The sequence below is a fragment of the Mauremys mutica genome, chromosome 5 (genome assembly GCF_020497125.1).
Source record: "Mauremys mutica isolate MM-2020 ecotype Southern chromosome 5, ASM2049712v1, whole genome shotgun sequence".
NCBI classification, from domain to species: Eukaryota; Metazoa; Chordata; order Testudines; family Geoemydidae; genus Mauremys; species Mauremys mutica.
Genome location: NC_059076.1, coordinates 51,000,779 through 51,020,033, shown reverse-complemented (window position 1 = coordinate 51,020,033; position 19,255 = coordinate 51,000,779).

The window sequence follows — 19,255 nt, the reverse complement described above, 5'->3', positions numbered from 1 at the left end:
AGAATTCATACATATAGTACTGTATAAAAATAGCCATTTCTACTTTGCAAATATTGTATGCATGTGAAAGACTGAAATTCTCCAGTAGAAATTGCAAATCATGAAACAGGATGAAATTGTGCCCTTGACATAAGTAAACACAGCTAATCACTCTTGAAATACATAAAACTGACTTTATTTTTACCCCCAAAACACGTTTTGAATCCAACAGGTTGGCTCACTAGGGCCCTGATCCAAAATACATTGAAATCATTAGAAGCCTTTCTACTGACTTAAGTGGGCTTTGAATCAGGCTTAAGATACTATATTTTGTGATCTTCCCTCTCTGTTCTGCCAGTTCAGTGTTTTACACAGAAGATGTGACTGCTCTTTCCTCCACTTTCTCTGCCAGGCACATACTTTCTCTAGTCTACCCAACTGTGTGATAATACAGATAAAAGTCCTGTAGGATGTGACCAGAAGACAAGGCAGAAGAATGAATAACCTCCTAGCAGATGAGAAAAAAAGCAGATATTTGGTTGATAAGAGAAAGGACAATCACATAAAGAGTACAAAATATTGAGTTGGTAGTTGAGCAGGGTGGTTATAACAGCCCTGGAGAGGGCTGCAGCTGGGAAAAGTTAGGCTGATGGGGAAAGCTGCCACAGCTGTGGCCAGCTTAATCAAGTCACAGCTGGCCCTATAAGAGGGCTGAGGGCCAGAGATTGAGATACTCTCTCTAGCTTCTTGAGAGAGAAGGACCTGGGTGCCTGGGAGTTGAGAAGGGTACTCGAGGTGTAGCAGTGCTGGGGAAGGGCAGAGGGAGCTGGGGAGCTCCAGACAGGAAAAAACCCAGGCTGCAGGCCTTGCTGAAAGGGCCAAATATGTACTGGGGCTGCAGAGGGGCAGCCCAGAGATAGGCAAAGGCAGCAAGTCCTAACCCCCTTGCTGATGATGAGTAGTTTACAGACTGCAGTCTGCCCCAGGGAGTGGGGGCTAGATGATGACTGGCAGTAGCCACTGAGGCAAGGTGGGTTTAGAGGGTTGGGGGTTCCCCAGGGAGGGGAGATTCAGACTGGGGGTTCCTGCTGGGGCAGAACCCCAGGGCAAAGGGCACTGGGTCCAAGAGGGACACAGGGGGCCAGCGGCAGGTGAGACACCGGGCTGCAGAGGACGCTTTGGGCTGGAAGAGCTAATTCCCAAGATGACCAGCAGGAGGCGCCACACCGGTGAGTCATCACCACGCCACAGTAGTACTGAGAGAAAAATAACAGGATGCCCAGCAAAAGGTATCACATGAACAAGAGAACTATTTTGGACTTCATGGTGGATAAAGATGAATAGAATTAATAACTGGACTGGAAGCTGGTGGTTGTCAAGGGACCAGTGATCATGACCTGACTATGGGCAAACAGACAACAATCCCAACCACTTACATATACAGAAATTTCAAAAGATTGAGGAAAATTATGAGCAAAATTGACTGGCAGGAAGAACTTGGACAGAAAAAAATGTGAATGGAAAATCTTGAATTCTTTACAAAAAGTTTTAGTGGTTCAAAAAACTGATTCCATAATAAAAAGAGGACAGCTTTGGCTAAAAGCATATCCCAGTTTAGGAGCAAAAAGAAGGCTGTAATGAAAAATTAAAAAAAAAAATTACAAATTGAAAAAGGGGAAAGAAAGCAATTGATATAAATTAGAACTTATGAAGTATAGCAAATGATCAAGGAAGCTAAAAACAGTGGGGAAAAATCTATGGCTTCAAGGCTCAGGACAATAGGAGGATAATTTTAAAGTGTTTTATGATTGAGGCTACACTTATGTCATGGAAGTTATGGAACCCATGACTTCAGAGACCTCTGTGACATTCTCTGCTTCAGCCCTAGGGGCTGTGGAACTCGAGCTGACAACCAGTCAGGCTTTGGCAGGGTTGCGGCAACAGGGCCTCCTAGAAGGTTCCAGGGACAGGTGACAGACTCTTGAGGGAGCTCTCCTCAGGGTTTGAGGAATGGGTGACAGCCTCGCGTTGCGGGTAAGGAGGACACCTTGGGTGAGTGGCTGGGGATGTCCCATTTTCTCTCTGGGAAATATGGTCACCCTGCAGCTCCCAACCACCATGGGTGGAGTGTGCCCTTCCCCCCACCACTCCCCAGCTTCAAGCTGCCCTGGGCAGTGGGGGAACCCCACAGCTGTTACCAGCTTTGCCCGTTACTTTGGGGTTTGCTCATTTATTAGGGTTACTTTTCTGCAGAGGTAGTGGTGGGAATGGATTCTGTACTTCTATCAATGTACTGCTTGTGTCACTTGTGTTCTCATAAGGAGCTCTACTTCTTCCTGCCACAAGTTCCCTCCCAATTGAGCTATCCTGCAGGACCTAGGTTCTCCAGGGCTGGGTTCTTTCAGCCCCAGAATGAGACAAGAACACACTCACACACTAACAGAGAACATCTGAGAGGACCAGGTTAATCAGCACTCCCAAGATGACCCCTTGTATGTCTCTGGATTCAGTAGGCTGGGTCGAACAGCACCTCCAAGCTGTCACCCTCATATGCCAGAACAGAGCACGCCTGAGCACTTATACAATTTATAAATTGTATAAATCTCAAAAAATAGTTGTCAGGGGGGAGTCATCATCCAAAGGGAGTGTTTCTAGTGCAGTTCTATGGCACTATGGCTGACATTATTCAACATGTTCATCAGTGATCTGGAAGTAAATATAACATCACTGTATTGGGGAATGACACAAAGACTGAGTGTAAAAATGAGGACAAGGCAGTCATACAGAACAATCTGAATATCCTGTTAAATAGGGCCTATTTAAAATAAAAAAGTGTTTTAATACAGCCAAATACAAAGATATACATCTAGGAATGAGACCAATACTGGAACACTACATCCAGTTCTGGTGTTCACATTTAAAAAAAAAAAATTCGGGTGCAGAAAAGAGTCACACAATGATTTGAGAGCTGTAGAGAACACCTTTAAAGTGAGGAACTTAGCGCTCATTCTGTTTAGTTTGTCAAAATGAAATTTTGAGAGGTGATTTAAATATAGTGTGTGAATATCTTAACAGGGAGACAATACTGGGTGCAAAAGAGCTGCTTAATCTAGTAGACAAAGGCATAACAAGCACCAATGGCTGGAAGCTGGAGTCAGGCAAATTCAAATTAGGAAAGAGAAAAAAGACAATTTTCAGCAGTAAGTGATTATTCATTAGAACAAGCTACCAAGGAAAGTGATGGATTCTCCATCACTTGATGCCTTCAAATCAAAACTGGATGCTTTTTATGGAAGGGATGCTTAAGGCAGCACTAGTTATTGGGTTCAGTGCTGGGGTAACAGTGAAATTTAAGGTCTAAGATGTATATGAAGTTATACTCGGTGATCTAATGGTCCCTTCTGGAGCTAAATTCAATCCATGAAGATCTAGTTAGGGCTAGAATGTGCAATTAAATTGCAGTCGTGTATTCAAGGCAGTGTGGGCCTTCATGGGAGAAATGATTGCATGTAAGGAGGAGTGCAGAGGAGTTGCATTGTATGTAAGAGAGCAGTATGAAACTCAGGGGCGGCTCTAGCAATTTCGCCGCCCCAAGCATGGCGGCACGCCGCGGGGGGCTCTCTGCCGGTCGCCGGTCCCGCGGCTCTGGTGGACCTCCCACAGGCATGCCTGTGGATGCTCCACCGAAGCCGCGGGACCAGCGGACCCTCTGTAGGCATGCCTGCAGGAGGTCCACCGGAGCCGCCTGCCGCTCTCCCGGCGACCGGCAGAGCACCCCCCGTGGCATGCCGCCCCAAGCACGCGCTTGGCGTGCTGGGGCCTGGAGCCGCCCCGATGAAACTGGAGAAAAGCCTATTGAGAGTCTTTGGGTTAAGTTTAGAGGTGAGAGCAACAAGGGTGATGTCACGGTGGGCATTTGCTATAGGCCACTTGATCAGAAGGATGAGGTAGATGAGGCTTTCTTCGGACAACTAACTGAAGTTTCCAGATCACAGGCCCTGGTTCTAATGGGGTATGTCAATCACCCTGATATCTGCTGGGAGAGCAATACAGCAGTGCACAGACAATCCAGGAAGTTTTTGGAGAGTGTTGGGGACAACTTCCTGGTACAAGTGCTGGAGGAACCAACTAGGAGTTGTGCTCCTCTTGACTTACTGCTTACAAACAGGGAAGAATTGGTAGGGGAAGTAGAAGGGAGTGGCAACATCGGCAGCAGTGACCATGAGATGGTGGAGTTCAGGATCCTGACAAAAGGAAGAAAGAGTAGCAAAATACGGACCCTGGACTTCAGAAAAGCAGACTTGGACTCCCTTTATGGAACTGATGGACAGGATCTCCTGGGAGGCTAATATGAGGGGGAAAGGAGTCCAGGAAAGCTGGATGTATGTTAAAGAAGCCTTACTGAGAGCACAGGAACAAACCATCCTGATGTGCAGAAAGAATACCAATATGGCAGGCAACCAGTCTGGCTTAACAGTGAAATTTTCAGTGAGCTTAAACTCAAAAAGGAAGCTTACAAGAAGTGGAAATTTGGACAGATGACTAGAGGGGAGTATAAAAATATTGCTAGAGCATGCAGAGGTGTAATCAGGAAGTCCAAGGCACGTTTGGAGTTGCAGCTAGCAAGGGATGTGACAGGTAACAAGAAGGGTTTCTACAGGTATGTTAACAACAAGAAGAGGGTCAGAGAAAGTGTAGGACCCTTACTGAATGGGGGAGGCAATATAATGACAGATGATGGGGGCGGAAAAAGCTGAAGTACTCAATGCTTTTTTTGCCTCGGTCTTCACGGACAAGGTCAGCTCCCAGACTGCTGCACTGGACAACACAGTATGGGGAGGAGGTGAGCAGCCCTCAGTGGTGAAAGAACAGGTTAAGGACTATTTAGAAAAGCTGGACATACACAACTCCATGGGTCCAGATCTAATGCATCCAAGGCTGCTGAGGGAGTTGGCTGATGTGATTGCAGAATCATTGGCCATTATCTTTGAAAATTCATGGCAATTGGGGGAGGTCCCAGACAATTGGAAAAAGGCAAACATAGTGCCCATATTTAAAAAACGGAAGAAAGAGAACCTGAGGAACTGCAGACCGGTCAGCCTCATGTCAGTCTCTGGCAAAATCATGGAGCAGGTGCTAAAGGAATCCATTTTGAAGCACTTGGAGGAGAGGAAGGTGATCAGCAACAGTCAACATGGATTAACCAAGAGCAAGTCATGCCTGACCAACCTGATTGCCTTCTATGATGAGATAACTGGCTCTGTGGATATGGGGAAAGCTGTGGATATGATATACCTTGACCTAAGCAAAGCTTTTGATATGGTCTCCCACAGTATTCTTGCCAGCAAGTTAAAGAAGTATAGATCGGATTAATAGACTACAAGGTGGATAGAAAGCTGGCTAGATTGTTGGGCTCAATGGATAGTGATCAATGGCTTAATGTCTAGTTGGCAGCCGGTAGCAAGCGGTGTGCCCCATGGGTCGGTCCCGGGTATAGTTTTGTTCCACATCTTTATTAATTATCTGGATGATGAGATTAATTGCACTCTCAGCAAGTTCGCAGATGACACTAAGCTGGGGGGAGAAATAGATACACTGGAGGGTAGGGATAGTGTCCATAGTGACCTAGACAAATTGGAGGATTGGGCCAAAAGAAATCTGATGAGGTTCAACAAGGACAAGTGCAGAGTCTTGCACTTAGGAAGGAAGAATCCCATGCACCACTACAGGCTGGGGACCGACTGGCTAAGCAGCAGTTCTGCAGAAAAGGACATGGGGATTATGATGGACAAGAAGCTGGTTATGTGTCAGTACTGTGCCCTTCTTGTCAAGAAAGCCAATGACATATTAGTAGGAGCATTGCCAGGAGATCGAGGGAAGTGATTATTTCCCTCTATTTGGCACTGGTGAGTCCTGTGTCCAGTTTTGGTCCCCCCACTACAGAAGGGATGTGGACAACCTGGAAAGAGTCCAGTGGAGAGCAACAAAAATGATTAGGGGGCTGGGGCACATGACTTATGAGGAGAGGCTGAGGGAACTGGGATTATTTAGTCTGCAGAAGAGAAGAGTGAGGGGGGATTTGATAGAAGCCTTCAACTACCTGAAGGGGGGTTCCAAGGAAGATGAAGCTAGGCTGTTCTCAGTGGTGGCAGATGACAGAATGATATGCAATGGTATCAAGTTGCAGTTGGAGAAGTCTAGGTTGGATATTGGGAAACATTATTTCACTAGGAGGGTGGTGAAGCACTGGAATGGTTTACCTAGGGAGGTGGTGGAATCTCCATCCTTAGATGTTTTTAAGGCCTGGCTTGACAAATCCCTGGCTGGGATGATTTAGTTGGTGTTGGTCCTGCTTTCAGCATGGGATTGGACTAGATGACCTCCTGAGGTCTCTTCCAACCCTAATATTCTATGCTCAAGCAGGAGAATAGAATGCCTCCCTGGGCTCCTAATTGCACAGAGTAAACGTTCACCCTTTTACGAAGTCCAGCAGACTTTCCACATGTAGTTGGCCATGTGGATTGGAGCCATGGCTCTGCCTTCTCTCCACTTCATTCTGCTGTTCCCTACACCCTTTGGTTGAGTAGTTAGGGATTAATATGCTTATAGGACGAAAGCTCCTTACACATTTCCTTCCCCCAATATGTGCACTGTCAATTAGGGTTAGGCAGAGTTTGGCCCTTCATTTGCACCCATGCTGGAGTACATATCAATCTCCCTTGTTCTTATTACAAGAAATCATAGTCCCTTAACACAGAAAGCATGGCTAGCATCTTGTACATATGTAGAAAATATCAATTTGATATGGTAGAGATTGTACCTGTCTGTAGAGTCCAGGGCTATTTCACACCATTATGGAATTTACTGGACCAACTAAAAACTACTGAAGAATGTTGAGGGACATGTTCCTCAATATTCTAAATCAAAATGGTTTAAAGACTGGGAAGAAACTAAACTACTAGGCACAGTTGATAAAGAACCAGAAATAATTTAAAACTATAACTCATCCCTCCTTAATCAAGCCTCAGTAAGTTTGCATTTCTGCTATTACAAATAATTATAGAAGGCTTTGGGAGGCATAATGCACCATGCAGGCCTTGTCTGTCTGATTTATTACACTGATACATTGTTTTTATGATGTATTGATAATATCACTTCCATGAAATGCTGTTACTCAGCAAGATCAGCAAAAGCCATCAGTCAAGGCCATGATTTGAGACTGTTTTTTTGTTTATCATTTTATTTATGAAAAAGTTTATTTAATAAATTGTTAATCCAGAGTAAAAAGATAAGGACAGTTTAGTTTAGTAACTTTTAATTCTCTTATTGAAATAATTGTTGTAACTAAGAAGCATTATGAAAATATTAATTCTATTGCTTACTGATGACCTAGGACATTTATAAAATGTTAAGTAGGCATACATTTCCATTTATAGTGTTTAAATTTCCAAGAATTTCATGCTGTTATGCACAGCATAGTATGTTATATTCACCCTAAAAAATTTCTATTCAATCTTTTCTTGTAGTATGTGAATATTGTATAGGAAAGTGTGTGTGCACGGGCACATACACGCAGTGATCTGTAGTCAAGCACATGCTTGGCCAGAAAGGTATGATTTGCTGCATGCTCTGATGTAGAGGCACTGAGTTCCACATCTGGGAACGCTGCACTGCAATGCCTTGCCGCCAATCCCCAGATAAATTCATTGAGGGCCTGGCAGTAGTATACCCAACATGATGGTACAGAAGGAGAGCCATCTCTATGGTTGCAACTTCTCCGCACATCTTCATAATATTAGTACATTGAACTGGATGCATATATAGAAGAAAAGAGAAACAGTTTACCTCTAACCGTCTCCTATAAACCTTACAGTTATTCATGATATGGCATAGAAATGGCACTACTTGAACTGGTAGATAGCTATGGAAATGGACAAATATTCTTATTCATGCTGCTAGGTCTCTGCTTAATTCCGCAGCTCCTATTCATGCTAAGGAGGATTTATTCACATGAATTAATCCCCCTGAAGTCAGTAGGGCTACTGGTATGAACAAGTACTACTTAACATAACCTAGGAATGTTTGATAGAATCATCCTTGTGTCTGTGGAGAATATTAGGATATGTGTTTGCATATATTTTAGGTACGTGGAAGGTAAGATATGTGGGTGGAAATGAGGTTACAAACCACTGTCTAAGGACTCTGTGCGGGTCCATTGGTTGCTAGGAGCCATCCCAGAATGTTTGTTTGAAAGTTTGGCAGTGGGAAGACTATCACTGGTGGAGGGAGTGTGGAGAGTTGCTAGCTGGAGATACCTTGGTCCAGGCTTGTTGTCAAGAAAGGTCTCTCCAGACTCCAGAGATGGGTCCATCAAGACTGGGCTGTCAAGATTGGGTGGCAGTGAGACCTGATTTAAAGAACAGGCATAAAATAAGATTTTTTTTTTTTCAGGGCTTGAATAGGACACTGGGAGCTTCCAGATGATCAGTACCAGAGTTCATCCATAGGTTTTACTTCTTAATAATTGTAAATTCATTTATTTAGTCTGGAGTGGGACTGTGGTGAATGGAATTTTCTATAGCAGCTTTCTCAGAACACCTACCACACCTGTCAGGGGACTCTTGCTGCTAGGGATGGATCCTTATGACAAGGGACAGTTATCCAAGACTGAGTCACAAGAAAACCAGAGTCGTACATTGTGCTATTACACTTCATTAAACCCCTTGAAGAGAATTTTAAGCTGATTCTAAGGCCGAGAGGACCACTGAAATAATCTAATCAGATCTCCTTTTCTATAACACAGAGCTATAGAACTTTGTCAAAATAATTCCTAGAGTATATCTTTTAAAACACAACAAAACCTTGATTTAGAAAATCAGTGTTGAAGAATCCACTACGATGCTTGGTAAATTCTTCCAATGGTTAATTACTCACTTAAATTCAGACTGGAAATAAGGAATACATTTTTATCTACCTTCAATTTACAGCCAGTATATCTGAATCTTGTTCCTTTTTTCTTACAGACTGCAGAATCCATTATTAAATATTTGTTCTCCATGTAGGTACTTATAGACTGATCAAATCACCCCTTAATTTTCTATTTGTTAAGCTAAATGGAGTGAGGTCACTATAAGGCATGTTTTTTTCTAATGATTTGTTTAGGTCTAATTTATCAATATCCTGCTTGAATATTTGATACCAGAAGAACATAGTATTCCAGCAGTAGTCACATCAGTGCTAAATAGAGGTAAAAATCTCTCTACTCCTCCTGGAGATTCCCCTTTATGAATCAAAGTATCTCTTTAGTCCTTTTGGCAAGTATCTCACTGGGAGCTCATATTCAGCTGATTATCTACAATGATTCTCAAATCGCTTTCAGAGTCACAGCTTCCCAGAATAGCATCCCCCTCATCTTGTGAGTATAGCCTACATTTTTTTAACCAAAAAATGATTATGGCTACCTAGAACATATTATTTGCTTGTGCCCAGCGCAGCTTACCAAGTGATCCAAATTGTTCTGTATCAGTGGCCTGTCCTCATTATTTACTGTTCCCTGTCACAGTTCCCAGGCTTAACAGAGAGAGGTAAATAGGGGTTTCCACCTGGGATCAGTACTGGGACCAGTGCTGTTCAACATATTCATAAATGATCTGGAAAAAAGGGGTAAACAGTGAGGTAGCAAAATTTGCAGACTATACAAAATTACTCAGGATAGTTAAGTCCAAAGCTGACTGCAAAGAGTTACAAAGGGATCTCACAAAATTGGGTGACTGGGCAACAAATTGGCATTTGAATTTCAGTGTTGATAAATGGGAAGTAATGCACATTAGAAAACATAATCCCAACTATAGATACAAAATGGTGGGGTCCAAATTAGCTGTTACAATTCAAGAAAAGAGATCTTGGAGTCATTGTGGATAGTTCTCTGAAAACATCCACGCAACGTGCAGAAGCAGTCAAAAAAGCTAACAAGGTTAGGAACCATTAGGAAAGGAATAGATAAGACAGAAAATATCATAATGCCACTATATAAATACATGGTATGCATACACTGTGAATACTGCATGCATCTTTGGTTGTCACATCTCAAAAAAGATATATTAGAATTGGAAAAGATACAGAGGAGGACAACAATAATCAGTAGGGGTATGGAAGAGCTGTCGTATGAGGAGAGATTAAAAGAACTGGCACTGTTCAGCTTGGAAAAGAGATGACTTGGGGGATATGATAGAGGTCTATAAAATCACAAATGGTATGAAGCAAGTGAATAGGGAAGTGTTATTTACCCCTTCCCATAACACAAGAACCAGAGGTCACTCAATGAGATTAATATGCAGCAGGTTTAAAACAAACAAAGAGAAGTACTATTTCACACAATACACAGTCAACCTGTGGAACTCATTGCCAAGGGATGTTGTGACGGCCAAAAGTATAACAGGATTCCAAAAATAATTTGATAAGTTCATGGAGGATAGGTTCATTAATGGCTATTAGCCAAGATGGCCAAGGATGCAACCTCATGCTCTGGGTATCTTAAGCCACTAATGCCAGAAGCTGAGCCTGTTGGACAGGGGATGGATCATTTGATAATTGCCTTGTTCTGTTCATTCCCTCTGATGTGGCATTGGTCATTGTCAGAAGCCAGGATACTGGACTAAATGGGATATTGGTCAGACCTTGTATGAACATTCTTATGCTAAGGGTTGCCTTCTACTGGGTAGGTATTGACAAGTTCTTAGGCAGAGAGAGGTGCCCTAAATAGGAGTCCCTACGACGCAAACTGGGTGAGATTGTTGGCGATGGGGCTCTTGGCTCCTATTCCCATAGTCCCTTTTGTTTATTCTCAGATTTTCTAACGCCAAAACAGATAGAGGGTAGCAGCACCAACCACCTACTTGGCTCGACCTATCTTACTCAGCCAGTATACCAGGTCACTGTCTCCTTGTAAGCATCGGTGGGGAGGCTGGTAAATGGTGTTCCTGTGGGAAGTTTCCCTGAAGGCTTCCAGAAGCTGTGGAGCCACCAGTCACTCTCTGCCAGACTTATAGATTCAAAGACTTACGGTCAGAAGGGACCATTATGGTCATCTAGTCTGACATCCTGCACAATGCAGGCCACAGAATCTCACCCAGCCACTCCTGGAAAAAACCCCTAACCTATGTCTGAGTTATTGAAGTCCTCAAATCGTGGTTTTAAAGACCTCAAGGTGCAGAGAATCCTCCAGCAAGTGACCCCATGATGCAGAGGAAGGCGAAAAATCTCCAGGGCCTCTGCCAATTTTCCCTGGAGGAAAATTCCTTCCCGACCCCAAATATGGTGATCAATTAAACCCTGAGCATGTGGGCAAGACTCAGCCAGCCAGCACCCAGGAAAGAATTCTCTGTAGTAACTCAGATCCCACCCCATCTAACATCCCATCACAGATTATTGGGCATATTTACCTGCTAATAATCAAAGATGAATTAATTGCCAAAATTCTTATTGTTAACCCCTAAATGCATGACCTTGCACTTTTAACTATTAAAGTTCATCCTATTATTATTATTCCAGTTTACAAGGTCATCCAGATCTTCCTGTATGATATCCCGGTCCTTCTCTGTGTTAGCAATACCTCCCAGCTTTGTGTCATCCGCAAACTTTATTAGCACATTCCCACTTTTTGCACCAAGGTCAGTAATAAAAAGATTAAATAAGATTGGTCCCAAAACCAATCCCTGAGGAACTCCACTAGTAACCTCTTTCCAGCCTGGCAGTTCACCTTTCAGTATGACCGGCTGTAGTCTCCCCTTTAACCAGCTCCTTAGCCACCTTTCAATTTTCATATTGATCCCCATCTTTTCCAATTTAACTAATTCCCCATGTGGAATAGTATCAAATGCCTTATTGAAATCAAGGTAAATTAGATCCACTGCATTTCCTTTGTCTAAAAAATCTGTTATGCTCTCAAAGAAGGAGATCAGGTTGGTTTGGCACAATCTACCTTTTATAAAACCATGTTGTGTATTGTCCCAATTACCATTGACCTCAATGTCCTTAACTACTTGCTCCTTCAATTTTTTCCCCAAGACCTTGCATACTACTGATGTCAAATTAACAGGCCTATAGTTACTCGGATCACTTTTTTTCCCTTTCTTAAAAATAGGAACTATATTAGCAATTCTCCAGTCGTATGGTACAACCCCTGAGTTTAATGATTCATTAAAAATTCTTGCTAATGGACTTGCAATTTCATTTGCCAGTTGCTTTAATATACTTGGATGAAGATTATCTGGGCCCTCCGATTTCATCCCATTAAGCTGTTCGAGTTTGGCTTCTACCTCAGATGTGGTAATATCTACCTCCATATCCTCATTCCCATTTGTCATCCTGCCATTATCCCTAAGCTCCTCATTAGACTCATCAGAGACTCAGGCAAAGTATTTATTTAGATATTGGGTCATGCCTAGATTATCCTTAACCTCCACTCCATCCTCAGTGTTTAGCAGTCCCACTTCTTCTTTCTTTGTTTTCTTCTTATTTATATGGCTATAGAACCTTTTACTATTGGTTTTAATTCCCTTTGCAAGGTCCAACTCTACATGGCTTTTGGCCTTTCTCACTTTATCCCTACATGTTCTGACCTCAATAAGATAGCTTTCCTTGCTAATCCCTCCCATCTTCCACTTCTTGTAGGCTTTCTGCTTTTTCTTAATCACCTCTCTGAGATGCTTGCTGATCCAGCTTCGTCTACAATGTCTGCCTATGAATTTTTCCCCTTTCTTGAGATGCAGGCTTCTGACAGTTTCTGCATCTCCTCTGCCTTTAGATCCACAAGTTCTTCAGTCAAATCCACTTGCCCAGCAATTGCTGGAACTTCTTGTTTTTAAGCCTTTATTCCACACTTGACATGATTGACAGGGCTGAAGGTGCTGTGGGCAAGGCTGGCCCTTCATCTACACTGAGGAGGTTATACACCCTGTCACACTCCCCCAATTTATCAGTAATAATTTTCTTTTTCCTTCCAGGTCATTGATACAAATATTTAATAACATTGGGTTGAGGACTGATTCCTCCTTGACCCCACTAGAAACACACCCACTTGATGATTCCCATTTATTGTTACATCAGTGAGGCAATATTTCATCCATTTCATGTGTGCCATGTTAGTGTCGTACTGTTCTAGATTTCTAATTAAAATGTCGTTCAGTACCAAGTCAAATACCTTACAGTCTATCACAAAACACTTACTTTGATCCTTATCAAGTATGAAATTCTAAATGGTTAATACATCTGTGTAATCTTTAACAGACTCCAGACTGTTTTTGGACAGACATAATTTGGCATTTTCTTTTGTATTGTTCCAGGAAATGAACATGCAGGCTTTATATATCTCTTTTTTTTTATGGATAAAGAATTAATTGACACAACACAGGAAAGACAAAGGTACTACAAGGAAAAGTATTAGCAATAACAATGTAAGTGAAAAGACAGGCAGAGAAGTGCATCCAAAAATAAAGGTGATCAATACTACTGCGATGAACTTGAGATAAAATGCTCAGAGGCTAGATGCAAATATAAGATGCGAGTTCTTTGGGATATGAAATAGAGGCTGCAGACTGGTACAAAAAAAAAAGACACCAATGGATTTCATGGGTTTCCTTTTCCTTTGGAAAACTCCAATACTGACCACTAACCAAATCCAAATGTGTTTAGCTGATAGAATCTGATAAAATCACAGGGAGTACGGCTGCAGGCCAGTAACTTTTTTATTCTTATCAGGCATACTCAAATGGGTAAGATCATCTGCTTTCCAGCAATTAGATACTCCCCTTTCAATTATAAGGTACTATGTGTCACATAATTTAGTTTAGTGTCACATATATTTGCAATGTGGAAATTGGGCCAGCTAAACCTGGCTCAGGAAAATGCAATGATTCACCTATCTCCTGTTTACACCAATCCCCAGCAGCACAGGTAAATGACCATTCTGAACAGTCATGCTTACCTCTCCCTTTTCCAGTGCCTAGGGACTAGTGTGCACAATGGAAAGTTGATATGGCTCACTTTCATGAGAAGCTAACCAGACCCATGAAAAAATGACTTAAAGCTAGGTGCTAGTCCCAGAAGGTTTAAACACCGCTCACCTCAGATGTAAGGTGTTGATCCTAGGTTATATAGAAACTTGGCAGCAGTGAGAAGAAATACGTGGCCCAACAATCATTGAACGATGGCAGAGAACTTGATAATTCAGGAAGCAACATTAAGCAGTTTGTGTGGAAGCTAGTAGAAAGTAGTTTCCTAGTAGTCCAGGAAGCAACAGAAGGGAACTTTGCAAGGAGAAGGATGCATTTACTGTAGGATATAGAATAGCGCTGGAACATAGTTTACACTACACAACATGGATGAGAGAGAGCCACATAAAAGACTCAGGCTATTGGCAAATTGATGAGGGAGGACTCTGAACCATGAACACCAACTAATCCTCCAGCAAGTAGCTAAGGCCATAATCCTGAAACTGTTTATATATAAAGATAAAGTATAAAGCTGTTATTATATCAGAAATGCTAAACTTCAGTATATCTATGTGTAAAATACACAAAGCATAAATGGAAGAAGTATCAGATTTCTGTCTGAGCTAAAACAATCAGTGTTTAGAAACAGTTAAATTGTTGTGGTGATTGGCCTCATTCTTAATCAAATTACATTTTCCCATAAATTTGAGTTTCACCTCTTTCTCTTCCACTTTCTCTACTACTAAAATTATCCTCTATAATACATTTTAAGTTTTTTGCGTCGTTAGTTCTCTGTGCGTTCTTCAGGAATTTGAAAGATGGTCAGAAACTCTGGTGATGGAGGAGCACCTGAACAGATTACATTGTATAATGCTGTACACGTATTCCATTGAAAAGATAAGGAGGGGTTATTTTGGCAGCAAATATATTTTGAATGGTGCTTATCCTGCCTATAGGTGAACATTATTTAGAGGTTACATACAGTTGCTGCATGCTTCCAATGGTCAAATTATCTTCCTTGCAGTTGAAAAGCCAATTAATATCCCTTGCTGTTATTAACATGCTTAAAGCTAGGGCCAAGTTTTTAAAAATTGGCATCTATGTTGCACCTGAATGATTCTGAATGCTCCCATTATGCCAATGAACAAGCAACTGTACATGAAACAGTAATTGCTTGTGTAAGTGTATGATGTGACTTTTAGCTAAGAACACAATTTCCTACAAGTACTATTTTAATTTAGCTGAACATACATCTGAAGTAAAACCCTAATCCTAAACCCATATAGTGTGAAGAAATTCTGACACAAACCCAAATCTAATCTGTATTCTGTGAGTGCCCATTATCTCTGTAATGGTCTGAATCAAACCTTGTATCTGAGCATCCTTGCAGTTTGGAGAAGCTCAGACCCAGATAACTGGGGCTATTTGGGCCATTCTCAGATCCATTTAGTGTTTACTTTCTGTGAACATTTGTGCAATCAAATTTTACTGGTTAAAATAGTCCTGGAAAATGTGAAAGTTGAAATCAAATATTAAATTTTCATTTACAAATATTTTTGTAGGAAATATTATCCTAATAGGACCACCAGAGGGTTTATCTCACTAATCAGAATTAAGCATCACTTTTCAAATAGGACTGATCTTGAGAATTGTGGGGTCCCTCCTGGGAGGGACTGAATATAGCTGGCTGCCACTGAAGTTAGTCTGCCAGGTCCTCAGAGGGCATAGCTCCACTGAAATCCATGGAATTATGACAAGTGATGGTATGAACTGGAGACCATATTTCTGACTATAACTACTACTGTATTATTTCAGAGACAGATAAAAGATTGTGTGTCCTGTTTTACGTAAAAATGCATTTGTCAACAATACTATTAACAGGGAGAATAAGTGTGAAGATTACACAATTGTAGATGTATATGTGTGATCATGAAGTACTATAGTAGCCTATAGTTCCATTGAGAGACTGAATTTTAAAGAAAATAAATAGAATATGTAGTCTTATTGCATCATTTTCCATCTGTTCAAAAGTTAGATGTTGATGTTAATTCCATAGGCTCATGATTTAGCACTCTCTCGCACCTGATGCTTTGAATGCACCCTCAGGCAACCATCAATTGCAGTGGAGACTGGAATTTGTCTTTTTGGTGAAGCATAGTGATATTTACTGAAATATTAAACAGGAGAACAGATTGCAAAACCCCAGGCTAGACATCACGGGGAACTTCAGAGACATCTTAAAGGCATTTTTTCTACCTCCCTTCATAAGTAGGATAAAGTAAACACCTATCCTTTATGAGCAAACATTCCTTTATAGAAACTCATAGGCAAGACACAGAAGAAAGGTAAACCTTAATAGAGATGTAATGCATATTGTAGAATTACACAAGTTTACTTAAAGTAAATTAGTTCATTTTCAAGGTATTCAGTGAGCTTGCTTCCCATACCTCACTTTGAAAATACATTCCATTTAAAATTTCCAGTAAAAATTTATTTCTGGTTACAACCTAAAGTGGTTTCTTGTTGTAATCTTAAATATTAACAATATGATAAAATTTTTAGGCTGAAAATGGTTAAAGTGTATTTTTTTTAATAGAACTGCTTACCTTTCTGATTGTCTTCCTTAGGGTCATCTCTTTTTTTTTTATTTTGAACGCTTATGCTACATGGCCCATTAGCCTGAGACCAAGGATAAAGATTTGAAAAATCATAATCAGCCTTCCCTCTCCCTTTTTCCTTCATTACATTTGCTTATCAGTTCTAATAGGAATGGGAAAGAATTCTAAGATGACAAATAGTGCTTAGAGGTAGGGGTAGCTGGAAAACACTTCCATTTCATGAAAAATTTTGAGATTTCAAAACTTGATTTTGTTCTGCATCGCAACACACTCCCATTTTTGAAAGTGACCTAATAGTATAACTCCATCTGCAGCTGAGAACAATCCCTATGCTGCTGTTTATACTGTTTCTCCAGCTGGACAGTCCACGTGTCTTTGATCTACATAATAGCTTGATTCTGGATACAGTACAAGCTATTCCCCTTTATTGAATATTTTCATGTTTGTAGCGCATGCCAAATTCATTTTTCTGATTTTATCTGAGTGTGATTTTTTGGCAGGTCTCCTACTTTGTACATCTTTACCTTGCTCTTCTTTTCCACAGTTGGCATTTGTTTGACATTATTTCATACATGACCTAAAATTAGAAATGGCCTCAAACTGGAATATCTGTTCTGAAACACATTCTATCAGCTCCAATCTCTGTTAAAGTTCTTATCTGATCTAAATGTCATGGTTCACTCATTCTTTGTAATGACCAGGGTCTGAAGCCCCAAAATCAAACACCCCAGTTATGGGAGTTCAGATCCAGAGAAGCCATCTACAGCTGAACTTTACAGCTCAGGTCCAGTTTTATCCCAACAGAGAATTGAGATATAGAACTTGATCCTACAAGGTATTGAACACCTCCGTGAGGTCAACTCCCTCTGACTTCAACAGAAATGTAAAGTACTCAGAGCTTCACAAGATTGACCTCACAATGGACAATCCTGTACCCTATGCCTCCAAAAAGTAGAACAATTAAAAAAAAATCCTGTCAGAATTTCTTGCCTGTGGCTGAAAAAATATATTTTAAAAGCAATATTAGTAATCCCAAAGAAAATAACAATCAAATGCTGTTTAAATATCTTGAGTGTTATTAAATTATTGGAAGCATTACTATACCAAATGCATTTTACACTCATGATCAACAGTCCCATCTGGAATTTCTGCAGCAACCAGTGACAAAATGTACCTACAAAATCTCTTATACATCCTTCAGCTCAGAAAACAACCAAAAGTGAGTTAAACCACACCAGATAAATGTATTAGTAATCAGAGATGTATACATTTAAACCCCTAATAATGTTGGAGAAAGACAAAAACAAGTGCTGGTTTTGAGAAAGATTCTTTGAGTTAAGGAAAGCTTGTAAAATTCAAACTAAGAGGTAATTTGAATTTAGCTTGCTTTTTATCCAAATCCCCAGTTTCTGGTCCAGAAATGGCTGATCTGAGTTTAGCCCCATCTTGTTTCAAATAGTAATTTGGGGAAGGGGGACAACCAAGGTGACTTGAGGTTGTTTTTTTTCCCCAAAGATCTCTGTGTGAGATGTTATTTAAAAAGGTAATTTGGTTCCACATGCCACAGTATGAAAGTCATAAAACACACACAACTCTCACTGACTTTCCCCTTGGCCATAACAGGGCCTGAAATCTGGTGGAATTTGAATATCTTTTTCATGTGGGCCCATCTCTAAATTATAATCATATTACACTGGGGGTGAAAATGAATTTAAAAGAACATTAAATCATTAAAGCATTTTAAGTTTAAGAAATGCCAGAATTAAGGGTGCCTGTGCAACCTTGTGAGTGTGCCTATGATGCATGAGCACATACTGAATGAACCCATACTGAGTTATTCAATATTTATCATAATCATCATCCAGCGCATGCCCCCAGGCCTTGTTTGCAGCACACCATTCCTACCTTACTCTGAATACAGGATTATTAATTTCATCATAGTTTTTTTTTTCTAGAACCCTCTTCACCCTAGTATCCGAGTGGCTCGCACACATGAATTAATTTAGCTTTGCAGCACCCCTGTGAGGCAAGATGATATTACTATCCTCATATTACAGATAGGAACTGAGGCACAGATATATTGAAGTCAAAATTGTCAAGTGTTAAAAACACATTACACAGCATATTTTTAAAAGTAATATATCCATATAATTGGCTGGATGAAAGATAAAGCTTTTTAAAGGCATCCAGCCCGATATTATAGCACATTTATTTATATACATAGTATTTCCTGCCCTCATTCTTTCATGTTAGAAGTAAGAAGATATTTTCCCTGTACCAAATGGGAGCTATCAAAACATCTCTGCTTTACTGTAACTACTAAAATACCATGACTTCTGCAATGAACATTTATGTACTGCAAATACATTTGATTAAATGAAACCCATCATTCACATAAGTGTTGGCAAGGCTGTCATTCTTCATTTTACAGATGATTGACTAATTTATTTCCCCTTCTACCTATAGTAAAGGTGCATTGTGCAGATCTGGCTTCAACTGTGCTTTGTGGAGAAGGGTGATTGCTTTGCTTGTGATTAAATGTAATGATTCAGGGAAGTTAGCCATTTTACCTTCTTCAAGGTCCAAAGTGAAAAATACCCTCCTTTTGACATTTTTTCCACATGAGAGAGAGACAAACTACTGTTCAAGATAAAGAAAATTGCACAA